Source organism: Triturus cristatus, chromosome 1_2 (genome assembly GCF_964204655.1).
Source record: "Triturus cristatus chromosome 1_2, aTriCri1.1, whole genome shotgun sequence".
Classification (NCBI taxonomy): Eukaryota; Metazoa; Chordata; class Amphibia; order Caudata; family Salamandridae; genus Triturus; species Triturus cristatus.
This window is the reverse complement of record NC_140580.1, coordinates 515,708,653-515,724,066: the sequence shown is the minus strand read 5'-3', so window position 1 is coordinate 515,724,066 and position 15,414 is coordinate 515,708,653. Positions and strand designations below refer to the sequence as shown.

At 50.0% G+C, this 15,414-nt stretch overlaps 1 protein-coding gene across 1 annotated transcript in view; it reads right to left on the bottom strand.

Annotated features, from left to right (window-relative positions):
* The window catches only part of ADAM12 (ADAM metallopeptidase domain 12), a 2,563,649-nt gene that overhangs the window by 658,765 nt on the left and 1,889,470 nt on the right, over nucleotides 1–15,414 (bottom strand). The gene's annotated exons all lie outside the window — the stretch shown is intronic.

Here is a 15,414-nt window from a genome sequence, read left to right as displayed (position 1 = left end):
CCATTCCTTACTCTATACCTCTACTCTTTGTGGGCAGCCCTTCTGACTCTTTAGACCTTCCCACACATTGCCATGGTTTATTTGAGCTCATGCTTGCGCTTGCATTCCAACACATGTCTTTTAACTGGAAAACTCTCACAAATATCTCCATACAATGTTGGTGGAACACTCTCAGTCATTTTCATAGACTTGATGTTGCCTTTGCATCCTCTTGCAAGCCCACTCTTAACAGAGATCTCTTCTGGTTACCTCTCACCACATACTTGGACCGAATGGCCTTGAAGAAAACTTCACATATCAATTCGGAAAATTTTAAACCTCCTTGAAGGATATCAACTCTGTCCTTCTCTTCTTCACTCTTTACATGGTTCTTATATTATATCAACTTCTATACTGAACAATATGTATTGCCTTATTTATAGTAATTTGCTAGTATGCCTTACTTCGTATCTTTTTATATTGCAGTGTTACTATTCCCTCTCCTCCTCTTTATTTATTGCTTCTTCTGTTTCCCTCCCTTCTCCCTCCCTCCCCTCACCTATCAAACTCCACAAAATGATTTTACCTTTCTCTACCTGGTATCAGCCTTGCCCTTGTTTCAATATCTTATTTGAATTTATTTCCTGTATTTGCTGGTATCTTTATGTATTAACAAGTTGATTAATAAAGCTTTTCAAACACCAAAAAAATAAAGAGGCATGGGGTGGAACAAAGACCAGCATTGGGCGCCCTATCCTTTCATAGAATCGGCCGCAGGCTTCTGTGAAGAGCTCTGGTCACAGGCACTCATTTTTAAAAAAAACATAAGCACCGGTCACAGCAAATACACATTTAATAAAGGCAATTACAGGAACAATACTACTGACTGTAAATACACAACCTAGCACAAAAACAAAATACACCATTCTTGGTTTTTACAGTATTCCGAGTCTAAGGGAATCCTGCCTAGCTCCTCATTTGCAGTACATTACTCATTCAAATGGGCACTGTTAGACCTGTCAGCCCTTTGGGTGGTCCCTCCTCATCATTATTTATTTTGTCCCACTTTTGCCTCAAACCCTGTTATAGTTTTTCCTTTTTGGGAACCACCAGACTTTTTAGTGTTGATGCAGGGTCAGGGAGCCATTTTCCCTACCCCTGGAACTTCTGTCTGAGGGCCTGAGACACAAAATGGTGGCCACCCATTGTCACCTGTGACATCATCAGAACCCACTGGAGATTTCTGGAACCTTCTGCAACATTCTAGAACCTTGTGACAGAGGGAGAGGCAGTTTAGAATGTTGGGAGGCCATCTCAGAGTGGCAGTTGGCATCTGACTGGAGAGGAGAGAGGAGCAGTTCAGAAGGAGGTCGGAGTAAGGCAGCAGGGGTGGAAACCAGTGCTTGGAGTGGGGTCCAGAAACCCACCCTTGATGCTAGTCCCTACTGACCAAGCCCAGCCTAGAGCCCTGTGTGGGACCAAGACCAGAAAAACCATCTTAAGGACCTAAATATTGTGAAGAGGCCTTAAAGAAGAAGACCAGCAAGCTCCTGACCTGTTTAGCGGTGTCCTCCTGGAGTCCTGACGTCGAGAAGCCTGGAGACCTGAGGCCTGAGGTGGAGAAGCGGCGCTGACAGAAAGCAGACGTCGTACCCGGAGCCGTCAGAGGTCGAGAGAGGGCGCCGACGGAGGTCGTGGAGAGGCACCGGAGGTCGAGTAAGGAGTCACCTGAGGTCGAGGTGAAGCGCAACGGAGGTCGGGAGTGGAGATCGCACTCCGGAGTCGCCGGAGATCGAGGTGAAGCGCGCCGGAGGTCGGGAGTGGAGATCGCACTCCGGAGACGCCGGAATCTGAGGTGAAGCGCGCCGGAGGTCGGGAGTGGAGGTCGCACTCCGGAGACACCCGGAAGCGGGGAGACCGTGACCCTGCGACGCCGGAAGGCGACATCGAGCCGGAGCCGCCCAGCGACATCGAGCCGAAGCCGCCCAGCGACACCGAGCCGAGGCCGCCCAGCGACATCGATCCGGAACCGCCAGCGGCACCGATCCGAAGCCGCCCAGCGACACCGAACCGGAGCCACCCAGCGACATCGAGCCGGAGCCGCCTCACGACATCGACACGGCGCCGAGCGGAGCCGATCATCGTGAAAAGGGCAGTAAGTGGTAGAAAGGGCATCTGAGGCCCTGTGGAGCCCTAAAAGACCATTCTAGGGGCTAGAGGGGTGTTAGAACCAGCCTGGGAGTGCCAGGGGTGAACTGAGACTGGTGCAGTGACCTCTGTGAGGGGTTGTGTATTTTGGGAGAGCCAGATCCTTAGGTTACCCTTATTCTACCTCAGTTCAGGCCCAGCCTTGACCAATCTAGGTGGGACACCCCCCATGTCATCCAAATGACCACAAGCTGTACTTGGGCATAGTAAAACCAAACTACCTCAGGAAAGTGATGTGAACTGTAATTGTCATTAATTGTGTTATTTAAGTTATTGAAAGTGCTTTATTTATTGACTGTATTTATTGTCTGACTGTATTTATTCCTGCATTGTATTTATTGTCTGACAGTATTTATTAGCCATTTGTATTTATTGCACCCCTATTTATTCCGTGTTTATTTATGACCTGATCCTATTTATTGAAACCCCACTGTGGTATTATTTATTTGACCTGCCCTTTTAAAGGAGAATCTTATGGTACTGTATTTATTTTATGAACCCTGCAACTAAGAGAAAGTAAGATAAAGACAAACTACTTTCTTTCATAATTTTTACGGTGTAGTGTCGTTTTTGGAACGGATGAACGCATGGTTATTGTGAGGGTGTGACGTACGCTTAACACGGTGCCTGTACCCCAACCGCTCGAGCCAAGCTACCGTTGTGCTGGGAACCTGGTGACTGCTAACCCGGTTGCCCGGTTTCCAACATAAAATTGGTGTTCAGTGGTGGGATAGAGCTGTGCTTGCGTCTACTCGACAATAACTGTGGGTAGTCCATAGGCCTACACCGGGAGTTTTCTCCAAGCGGACTTCCTAATTTTGAGTTTTGTTTTTTCCAAATTTACTTCTGGTGGTGGGAGGAGGTATTACAAAAGGTACCCCCCTGCATAGCTTCTGTAAGCAACTGTCTTCTATCCTGAGTGGGCAAAATGGAGTTTGTATTGGAAGATGTGGAAACTTACACTGTGGCCCAACTCAGAGAGTTTTGTGAGCGAGAGGGGGTGTTTTGTCCCCAAGGTGCAAAGAAGGGTGAGCTCCAGACCAGCTTAAGGGCTTGGGGGGAGGCACGACGAGAAAGTAAGGTTGAGAAGGAGGACAGGGATGGAGAGCCTGACAGCGAGGGGGCTGGTCTGTACCAACCTGAGGTGGGGAACCTAGTAGCGGGGCCCAGAACACTTTCCAGGAAGGGCAGCAGTGTCTCTAGCAACGGCTTATTAGAAGCAGAATTCACTGACCGGAGGGAGAAAAGACAGCTCACATGGGATTTGGCGAAGCTGGAGAAAGAAAAGAAGGAACGGAGGATGGCTCACGAGTTGAGGCTCAGGGAGATAGATCTCCAGATCCTACGGGTCGGGGCACACCCTGTTCCTAGTGGTGGCAGCGAAGAAAGAGAAATCACCAGGGAATCCAAACCCTATCTGCCGAAAGACATAGTAGCTAGCTATAGTGCGGGTGATGATATCGCCAAGTGGCTAGCGGCCTATGAGATCTCATTAAGAGTCCATGGGGTTCCAGAGAAGTATTGGGGAGGGGGATTGTATAAATACATGCCTCCAGCTGGTAGGGATACATTATTGGCCCTGGAGCAGGATGAGCAGACCCACTACCCCACCATGAAAGTGGCGCTCGTGAGGAAGTTTGGACTAACACCCGAGAAGTACCGACAGAAGTTCCGGGGTAGCCACAAACTGGGCACACAGAATTGGGTGGATTTCCTGGACTATGCAAAGAAGGCATTGGAGGGTTGGATACAAGGCAGCGAGGTGAGGGACTATGAGGGGTTGTTTGATTTGATGTTGAAGGAACACCTGCTCGAAAAATGTTTCCCTGAACTGCGTCAACACCTGGTGGATAGCAAGCTGACCAATCCCCGGAAGCTTGCTGAGGAGGCGGACATTTGGGCTAGTACCCGGGTGTCCACAAGGGGGACTGGAGGGGACTCTCAAAAGACCGGACAGGGCACCCCCCAGAAGAAAGAGGGAGGGGAAAAGAAAACGGAGTTCTCTAAAGGCCCCCAAAATAGTTTCCAAGGGAAGGGAACAGGATTCACCCCTAGGGCTAACCCACCCAGAAACCCTAATCCTGGCCAGAGTCAGCAGCCAAGGGTTGTCCATTGCTTCGAGTGCGGTGGTGTCGGACACTATAAGGGAGATGTGAAGTGCCCGAAAAGACCACCCCCTCCCATCGGAGGAAAGGCCCCCGGAGTAGCTAGTGTAGTGCTCGGGGAGGAGATGCCTTTAGGTAAGGGAAGGGAGTGGGCGGGTGTCACTTTAGTGTCCCTGGGAGAACGGGAGATGGTTCCTAAGATCCAGGTGCCCGCAAATACCACAAAGTATGGGCAATGGGTCACCATCAACGGCCAAAGAGGGGAGGCTCTGAGAGACACAGGAGCCAGTATGACTATGGTACGTAGCCAACTGGTGTCTCCAGAGCAGGTGATTCCCCATGTGCTCCACCCTGCCGCGATGGCTGACGGCAGAATGGGCCACTATCCGGTGGCCGAGGTTCCATTTGAATGGGAAGGGGTTGCAGGTTCACTTCGAGTTGCCGTAAGCCCTGCCGTGCCAGTCGATTGTCTGCTGGGGAATGACATGGAGCATAATGCTTGGAAGGAGGTGGAATACCGGACTCATGCTGAGATGCTGGGTACACCTGACTGGGCCTGTGTCAGCACAAGGCCTGCGACTACCCGGAGGGGGAGTTCGTTTAGGCGGGAGCCTGGAACAAAGGCACCGCCGGCTGCCAATCAAGGGAAGAACCGAGGACAGGAGGAGCCTGCCTCGGCATCCGCGCCCCGTGTGACGGATAGGCCACCGGAGGTGGTGGACCAGGAGTCCGCGGAGGGAGATGTTACTGAACTGGAGGACCTACCCATCCCGGCCGAGTGGCACGTGGAGGGAGGGCCAACCAGGGAGGAATTCTGCAAGGGCCAGAAGGAGTGTCCTACCCTTGAGGGACTGAGGCGACAGGCCGAAGCCCAGGCAGCAGGGAACGTTGAGGGGAACTACAATATTTACTGGGAGGATGGCCTCCTCTACAGTGAACCCAAGGTACCCATGCACGGTTCGTCACGGGCCTTGGTTGTCCCCCAACGTTACCGAGCCTTCCTTCTGGAATTGGCTCATAAAATCCCCTTGGCAGGACACCTGGGGCAAAGACAAGATCTTTGCCCGGCTTGTCCCACACTTTTATTGGCCTCAGATGAAAGTGTCGTCCGACACCTACTGCCGGACGTGTGTGTCTTGTCAAGCCAGTGGGAAAACAGGGGTGAAGCTGAAAGCTCCCCTGGAACCACTTCCTGTCGTTAGCACCCCCTTTGAAAGGGTGGGCATCGACATTGTGGGTCCATTAGATCCGCCTACTACAGCTGGTCACAGGTTTATCCTGGTTCTGGTGGATCATGCCACACGGTACCCAGAGGCTATACCTCTGAGGACCATTACTGCACCTGTTGTGGCTAGGGCCCTGATGGGAATCTTTACCCGAGTGGGTTTTCCCAAGGAAGTTGTGTCCGACAGGGGGACCAACTTCATGTCAGCATACATGCGGGCGATGTGGAAGGAGTGTGGAGTGACCTACCGGTTCACCACTCCTTACCACCCCCAGACCAATGGTCTGGTGGAGAGGTTCAATAAGACCTTGAAAGGCATGATCAGAAGTCTGCCTGAAAGCCTGCGGAGGAAATGGGACGTCCTCCTACCCTGTCTATTGTTTTCCTACAGGGAAGTGCCACAGAAGGGAGTGGGCTTCAGCCCCTTCGAGCTTTTGTATGGGCACCCTGTGCGTGGACCTCTCAGCCTGGTGAGAGACGGATGGGAAAGAACTCCCAGGAAGCTTCCCCAGGACGTGGTGAGCTACATGCTGGCCTTCCGGAGCCAAATGGCTAAGATGTGGAAGCAAGCTTCTGACAACTTGGAAGCCAGCCAAGCAGTGATGAAGGTGTGGTATGACCACAATGCTCACCCGGTGGAGTTGGAGCCTGGCCAGAAGGTGTGGGTGATCGAACCAGGAGAGCATAGCGCCCTCCAGAATCGCTGGTCAGGACCCTTTGAGGTGTTGGAGAAGAAGGGTAAGGCTACCTACTTGGTGGATCTGAAGACCCCTCGTCAGCCCCTACGGGTGCTGCATGCCAACCGCCTCAAACCCCACCATGAGAGGCCCGAAGTCATATTGTTAATGGTGACTGACGGAGCAGAGCACGTGGAAAGCGAGCCTCTCCCCGACTTATTTGCGTCTCAAGAAAAGGATGGGTTGGTGGAGGGAGTGATTCTCTCCCCGTCCCTAACTCCTGAACAGCAGGAGGACTGCCGCCAGAATGGAGAGTTTCTCTGCTGCTTATCTGGATGACATTGCCGTCTTCAGTTACAGCTGGGAGGATCACTTGCGTCACCTGCAAACTGTTCTCCGGGCCCTGAAGCAAGCTGGTTTAACGATCAAGGCCAGTAAATGCCAGATCGGGCAGGGGTCGGTAGTGTACCTTGGACACTTGGTGGGTAGGGGAGCGGCGCAGCCCCTCCAGGCGAAAATCGAGGCAATCATGGCCTGGGAACCCCCCAAGACTCAGACTGAGGTCCGAGCTTTTCTGGGCCTCACAGGATATTACCGCCGCTTCGTGAAGGGGTATGGGACCATTGTGGCCCCCCTCACGGAGCTTACGTCCAAGAAACAACCTCGACGGGTAGTCTGGACGGAGGCTTGCCAGCAGGCCTTTGTGAAACTGAAGCAAGCCATGTGCGAGGCCCCGGTCTTAAGGGCCCCAGATTTTTCCAAGGAGTTCATTGTCCAGACGGATGCATCGGAACATGGCATTGGGGCAGTGTTATCGCAACTCAATGAAGAGGGTCTGGATCAACCCGTGGTCTTCCTATCCCGGAGACTACTTCCCAGGGAACAGAAGTGGAGTGCAATAGAGCGTGAAGCCTTTGCAGTGGTATGGGCTCTGAAGAAGTTGCGGCCATACCTGTTTGGCTCGCACTTCCTAGTTCAGACCGACCACAGACCCCTTTGTTGGCTGATGCAGATGAAGGGGGAGAATCCCAAGTTGCTAAGGTGGTCTATCTCCCTACAGGGAAAGGACTTTCAGGTGGAACATCGGCCTGGAGTGGACCACGCCAATGCAGACGGTCTCTCAAGGTATTTCCGCCTTAGTGATGAGAACTCCCAAGGGGTTGGGTAGCTCTCCCCACTTTCAGCTGGGGGGGACGCGTGTTAGACCTGTCAGCCCTTTGGGTGGTCCCTCCTCATCATTATTTATTTTGTCCCACTTTTGCCTCAAACCCTGTTATAATTTTTCCTTTTTGGGAACCACCAGACTTTTTAGTGTTGATGCAGGGTCAGGGAGCCATTTTCCCTACCCCTGGAACTTCTGTCTGAGGGCCTGAGACACAAAATGGTGGCCACCCATTGTCACCTGTGACATCATCAGAACCCACTGGAGATTTCTGGACCCTTCTGCAACATTCTAGAACCTTGTGACAGAGGGAGAGGCAGTTTAGAATGTTGGGAGGCCATCTCAGAGTGGCAGTTGGCATCTGACTGGAGAGGAGAGAGGAGCAGTTCAGAAGGAGGTCGGAGTAAGGCAGCAGGGGTGGAAACCAGTGCTTGGAGTGGGGTCCAGAAACCCACCCTTGATGCTAGTCCCTACTGACCAAGCCCAGCCTAGAGCCCTGTGTGGGACCAAGACCAGAAAAACCATCTTAAGGACCTAAATATTGTGAAGAGGCCTTAAAGAAGAAGACCAGCAAGCTCCTGACCTGTTTAGCGGTGTCCTCCTGGAGTCCTGACGTCGAGAAGCCTGGAGACCTGAGGCCTGAGGTGGAGAAGCGGCGCTGACAGAAAGCAGACGTCGTACCCGGAGCCGTCAGAGGTCGAGAGAGGGCGCCGACGGAGGTCGTGGAGAGGCACCGGAGGTCGAGTAAGGAGTCACCTGAGGTCGAGGTGAAGCGCAACGGAGGTCGGGAGTGGAGATCGCACTCCGGAGTCGCCGGAGATCGAGGTGAAGCACGCCGGAGGTCGGGAGTGGAGATCGCACTCCGGAGACGCCGGAATCTGAGGTGAAGCGCGCCGGAGGTCGGGAGTGGAGGTCGCACTCCGGAGACACCCGGAAGCGGGGAGACCGTGACCCTGCGACGCCGGAAGGCGACATCGAGCCGGAGCAGCCCAGCGACATCGAGCCGAAGCCGCCCAGCGACACCGAGCCGAGGCCGCCCAGCGACATCGATCCGGAACCGCCAGCGGCACCGATCCGAAGCCGCCCAGCGACACCGAACCGGAGCCGCCCAGCGACATCGAGCCGGAGCCGCCTCACGACATCGACACGGCGCCGAGCGGAGCCGATCATCGTGAAAAGGGCAGTAAGTGGTAGAAAGGGCATCTGAGGCCCTGTGGAGCCCTAAAAGACCATTCTAGGGGCTAGAGGGGTGTTAGAACCAGCCTGGGAGTGCCAGGGGTGAACTGAGACTGGTGCAGTGACCTCTGTGAGGGGTTGTGTATTTTGGGAGAGCCAGATCCTTAGGTTACCCTTATTCTACCTCAGTTCAGGCCCAGCCTTGACCAATCTAGGTGGGACACCCCCCATGTCATCCAAATGACCACAAGCTGTACTTGGGCATAGTAAAACCAAACTACCTCAGGAAAGTGATGTGAACTGTAATTGTCATTAATTGTGTTATTTAAGTTATTGAAGGTGCTTTATTTATTGACTGTATTTATTGTCTGACTGTATTTATTCCTGCATTGTATTTATTGTCTGACAGTATTTATTAGCCATTTGTATTTATTGCACCCCTATTTATTCCGTGTTTATTTATGACCTGATCCTATTTATTGAAACCCCACTGTGGTATTATTTATTTGACCTGCCCTTTTAAAGGAGAATCTTATGGTACTGTATTTATTTTATGAACCCTGCAACTAAGAGAAAATAAGATAAAGACAAACTACTTTCTTTCATAATTTTTACGGTGTAGTGTCGTTTTTGGAACGGATGAACGCATGGTTATTGTGAGGGTGTGACGTACGCTTAACACGGTGCCTGTACCCCAACCGCTCGAGCCAAGCTACCGTTGTGCTGGGAACCTGGTGACTGCTAACCCGGTTGCCCGGTTTCCAACAGGCACAATGCCCCGATTGCTATATGATGGCCGAGTTGCCCATTTATGGAATGTGATCTGTGGCAGATATCACTCAAAGAGTTTCAGTCTCATGATGTGTTTTAACTGAGCCACGGAATAACACATAAATTACACGCCACTAAAATCCTTTCAAGACGAGTGCGGTGACAGGGGCCTCGTGGAAATAGCCCTAAAGCCATATAAATAAAATATCGTTTGAAAGATAAGATTTTAATCTACTTTAAATGGTCCATGCAAAAGAGTATTACATAGACACCCATTCTCTAAAGAACTCTTTTCTGTTTGTGTTCCCTAATAACGACGAAATTATTGCGTCATCATATACCTGCACAATAAAATATTTCCTTATGTATAGGTGGGACAAAAGTCTCTTATTGTAACGTGCTTTAATAATAATAAAGGTTTTAGTGCACGACGCGTAGTAGTAAACATCTGTTCACCATAACCATTATAAATAACTAGGAAGAGGATGTGGCCCTACGGCCAGAGCTGTAGACTCTGGAATTTAGGAAACAGGTTTCCAGTCTCGGCGTCCTGTGATTCTGGGCAAATCACATAATCTCTCAGTGCCCGGAAGATGAAGTGTTCTTATGTAGTGTAACTGGTGCATATGTAAAGTGCTCCAATACCTTTGGGTCCCGTTCGCGCTATATAAAGTTAGAGGTGGGCGAGCCAACAGATTTACAGGGAGAGCCCAGCCAAGGGGATAGCTCGGGTCCTAGAGCCCGTGCACGAGCCGAGCCTTGAAAATGTTTGCCTTGTAAATCAGTAAACACATATCACGTAAAAGATGATAACGCTGCTTCAAAATTCAAGAAAGTGTGTTTTCTAAAACTATATATAAAAAAAACCAGGTAGTTCTTTTATCTAATTTGCTGGTACTCCATGTACCGACTTCAGGAGGATGGAAGACAGAGTTGGCATTGCACGAACTGAACTTGTGAATGGCAGATCATCACATATATCAGTGAACAAGAGGTAACTCGCAGAGTCAGACTGCCAGCAGCTCAGGCTGGGTAATCTCTCTATGGATATGTTTCGACATCAACAACAGATGAAATGTGTTCTGTATACACTGAACAGGAAACTGAAAATGGCTTCAGGTTTAGAGTATTGGGGGGATGTTGGCATTCATATCCCTCGTCCACCTTCCAAACAGTTCATCTATGGCCTTGGGGCTGGTTGAGGGGTTGGTCTGGAAGCCATTGCATGATGCACCTGCTCTTCTAGCAACAAAAATAATGTTACACAAATATTGCACTGAACTGGTGGTTCTTTCCCACCAGATGTCAATACGTAGACTTTGGAGAAATCTGTAGGTGATTGAGAGGTCGGGGTGGGGGCACACCATTCGAAGTTTCTGAGTTTGAAACAGAGGGAATTGTGCACTTTTACTGTGTTATCTTATCCCCCTTTCTGTCCTACAAAACGTGGAATGGAGAGGTAATAGTACACAGGCAAAAATCCAAGGCCACGGAATTGTCACTGCCCCCTGACGGCATAACCCCCTTGGTGCAACTGCAACTACAATAACCAGGGCCTCAGTCCCATTATAGGCCCTGATGCACGGAGGCCCTCCTATCGTTAATTGTAATGAAAAAATTATTAACATTATGGCCTTTATGTCAATTGTTCTCTTTCTGTTCAGCATGGCACCGGCCTATGTTTCAATTCCAACCGGGTCAGCTCTCAGTCTGCGTAATAATTGTACTAATTCAGCGCAGGTTGATCTGTACTACACAAAGCCAGTAGTTCTGGCTTTTTATTAGCACATGGATGAGTTTGAATGGCTGACACACAATGCAAGGGTTATATGAGTGCGTGAATGTGGATGGATGGATAGGCCCGTGACTGGGCACAAAGTTGGATGAATAAGTGAATGTATGTATGTATATATATATATATATATACTTTATTCAATATAAAATATCATAAAAGTACGAACATATTTGGTTCATCGATAAAAAAAACATCATTATATACAACAAGTGGCAATATAGAAATATGCCTCAAAAAAATATTTACAATAAAAACCATATAAAACACTTCCTATTGAAGCAGAACAAATACAACATTGATCTCTAAATGGCCTAACTCTTACTGTGCCTTAGCAGTTTGGTACGCGTCGACCAAGCGCACCCCAGAAATTTGGCTACCCCACAGACCACGGCGAGGGAAGAGGCATCGGTTATAAAAGGACGTAACGCCACCCTATAATCCACAAAACCCAGATTTCTACAAATTGGTCTAAGCCATAAGTGAATGATTAACAGAGGTGGATTTGGAGATCAGTCTGTCTACATATCTATTCATCAAGCCATCGATCCATATATCATCCATCCACTCACCCGTTCAAATAGTCACTCACACAGCCAATCATCCATGTGTATGTCACTGTCCTCAAAAGTAGTCATAATTTTAACAGAGCAATCAAAATGTGGAGTAGTCTCAAACATGTTGTACCTCTTTTTAAGATTTGATGTCTTGAATATTGAAGGGAGTCCCTGTGAGACACATACATAATAAATGTATACTGCAGGGCTTTAAGTGGGCCGGATCGTGCCGGTGCTGATCACCGGCAGTTTTAAAAAGCAGATGTCGAGACTGGTCCCTATCGGGCTCTCCATTTTTGCCATCACCCCCCGGGTGAAAAAAAAATCTTAACTCTGCAGCAGTACCACTGCTCAAAGCCTTTGATGTAAAGAGACTCGTTAAAGTTCTTTCACAGTCTCATCATTTCAGAACGGACAGATTGTCATATTATATTCAAATGAGTCATAGTTGTTGCTTATGCAACTAAAAACCATTGACAAAGCCAATAGTTTTGGCTTGTTGTAGATGTAATGTTACTTGTTGTATTATATATTTGGATGCAATGACAGAAGCACCAAAATACCAGTCGGGCGACACACTATGCTAAGCACAGATGTTTTGCTTATGTGTTTTAAGCCAAGCCCTTAATTACATTGGCCACGCCCCTTTGAGAGACCCCCATCCGCAGTTGTTTCATCCCAATTAAAGCCCTGGTATACTGTAAACTATTTTGCAGCTGTTCTATTTCTGGTTTGCAAAGGGCGCTTCCAGAAGCTTCTTGTGGTTAAGATGGAACATACCTACTTCAGATATCATGTTTTAAAATGAGGCTGAGACATGCAGTATAAAAAAAAATACATGTTGTATTGAAAGATATACACTGTGCTGCTATGAAATGCAAAGCATTGATTGTTGGCGAATGCCTGTCTCCAGGAGCACCCCTACAGCTGCAGAGAGTGACCCCAGCTCCACATGGCTGCTCTGCTCTGTGTGGTCATCAGGTGAAGGAAGCGATCTGCAGTGAAGGTACCTGGCTCGTGACTCTGCTCTGCTTCAGATAACCTCCCCGGCTGTGTACAGCACCTGCTGGGCCCAGTGCGACGGCACATGAATGGACAGCATACCTTTCCTCAAAAACATGAGGAAAGGGCAATCTTTTTCAGTACTGAAATTTTAGGACTATCATAAGTTAACACAACATAGACATAACAGAGGTGTTCATTTCCCGGACTCTGGTGTTGCACCAGGTGCTGTATGCAGGATGGACAGTGATCTGAAGAACAGTAGAGATGTCATGTATTGACCCCTCCGCACCCCCACCCCCAGCGCGTAACTCCCCATACCCTTATGAGTCATAATGGGAAACTACCAAAGTCGTAATGTGAAGTCATTGGCACAATGCAGATAATAAATCAATGATACATTTCTGAGTGCATGTACACTGGGAGGCACCTTGCCACTAGGACTGACATCAGCTGAGTGAAAAAAGAAACTGTTAGCAGACTCAATGATGCTTCAGAGCTCTATGCTAGAAGGCATGGTTTGCAATACTATGGAGAACTATTGTTTGGATCATTCCATAATTTTGGTGCCAAACACAAAAAGGCTCTTACCCCCTAGCTGAGCTCGTCTGAAGCAGGAAACTGTAGCTTTAACATGGGAGCCAGAGTGAAGTGTGCAAAAAGGTAAATACAGAGAGACTTGTGTCTGAATGTCAGGGGCATCAATATAATTTACGTCTCTGCGGACCAGACACAGAGTTTAGAACTCAGTTCTCTATGTCTCTGGTAACCAGTGCAGGTCACGGCCCACTGTTGTAATTTGGCCAAAGCTGCACTGCCCAGAGACAGTCTAAAAGCCATGTTTTGGCATAGCTGTACTTTCAAGGCTTGTACAGAAGACACAAATAGAAAAAGCTGGCATAATCAATTTTGAGCAAAATGGCTGTGTTGACCAAAAGGTCTCTCATCTTCTGAGTAATGACTGTAATAATCTTGCTCAGGAGACATGGTTGAAAAAGGCGACCAGTGACCACCAAATTGAACGAATTTTCCAGGAAAAATTCTTTGTGAAACCGAAAATCAACGTTTTTGACGATACCAATGGGGCATAGGCAAGCAACTAATTGGCAGGGCCAGAATCAGGTATTCCATAGGTTATCTGAGCCATAGACCAACACTTCCGTTGTGCAGCATTTAGCTTTAACGTGTTGATACTCATCCAGATTTGGATGGGAAAGAGACAAGGTTGTAGTGTAATTTGGATCACCTCCAATGGGTGATCATGTCTCCATCAATCAATCATAGCATTTGTAAAGCGCACTACTTACCCGTGAGGGTCTCAAGGTGCTGGGGGGGGGGAGGGAATGCTGCTACTGCTCAAAAAGCCAGGTCTTGAGGAGTCTTCTGAAGGTCAGCAGGTCTTGGGTCTGCCGTAGGTGGATGGGGAGGGTGTTCCAGGTCTTGGCGGCAAGGTGGGAGAACGATCTACCGCCGGGGGACTGTGTCGAGGGCGAGGTCAGCGGAGCGAAGCTGGCGGGTGGGGGTGTAGAAGCTGAGTCGTCTGTTGAGGTACGGTGGTCCGGTGTTGTGGAGTGCCTTGTGTGCATGGGTGAGGAGCTTGAAGGTTATCCTCTTGCTGACGGGGAGCCAGTGCAGGTCTCTCAGGTGGGGTGTGATGTGGCTGCGGCGAGGGGTGTCGAGGATCAGGTGTGCAGAGGCGTTTTGAATGAGCTGAAGTCGTTTCAGGAGTTTGGCCGGGGCTCCTGCGTAGAGGGCGTTTCCGTAGTCCAACCTGCTGCTGACGAGGGCCTGGGTGACCGTTCTCGTTTCGGTGGGGATCCACTTGTAGATCTTGCGGAGCATGCGGAGGATGTTGAAGCAGGAGGAGGAGACAGCGTTTACCTGCTTTGTCATGGAGAGGGTGGAGTCGAGGATGACCCCTAGATTGTGTGCATGGTTGGTGGGTATTGGAGCTGTTCCTAGTGCGGTCGGCCACCAGGAGTCGTCCCAGGCCGAGGGGGTGGATCCGAGGATGAGGACCTCCATCTTGTCTGAGTTCAGTTTTAGTCGGCTGTTCTTCATCCAATCGGCGACGGCTTTCATTCCTTCATGGAGGTTGGTTTTGGTGGTGTGGGGGTCCTTGGTGAGGGAGAGGATCAACTGGGACACATCGCGTAGGAGATGATGTTGAGGTCTTGCAGTCGGGCGATGTGGGCGGGCGGTGCCATGTAGATGTTAAACAGCGTTGGGCTGAGGGATGAGCCCTGGGGTACGCTGCAGATGATCTTGGTGGCTTCGGAGTGGAAGGGGGGGAGGCGGACGCTCTGTGTTCTGCCGGAGAGGAAGGAGGTGGTCCAGTCCAGGGCCTTCTCTTGGATCCCGGCGTCGTGGATGCGTGTGCGTAGTGTGCGGTGGCAGACCGTGTCAAAGGCGGTTGACAGGTCCAGGAGGATGAGGGCCGCGGTTTCTCTGTTGTCTAGCAGGGCCCTGATGTCATCGGTGGCGGCGATGAGGGCAGTTTCGGTGCTGTGATTGCTGCGGAACCCGGACTCAGACGGGTCCAGAGTGCTGTTCTCCTCGAGGTAGCGGGTAAGTTGTTTTTGACGGTTTTCCCGATGACTTTTGCCAGGAATGGGAGCAGGGAGATGGGCCGTAAGTTCTTGAGGTCCTTGGGGTCCGCCTTTGGTTTCTTGAGTAAGGCGTTGATCTCCGTGTGCTTCCAGCTATCCGGGAAGGTTGCTGTCTCGAAGGAAATGTTGATGGCTTTCTGGAGATGGGGTG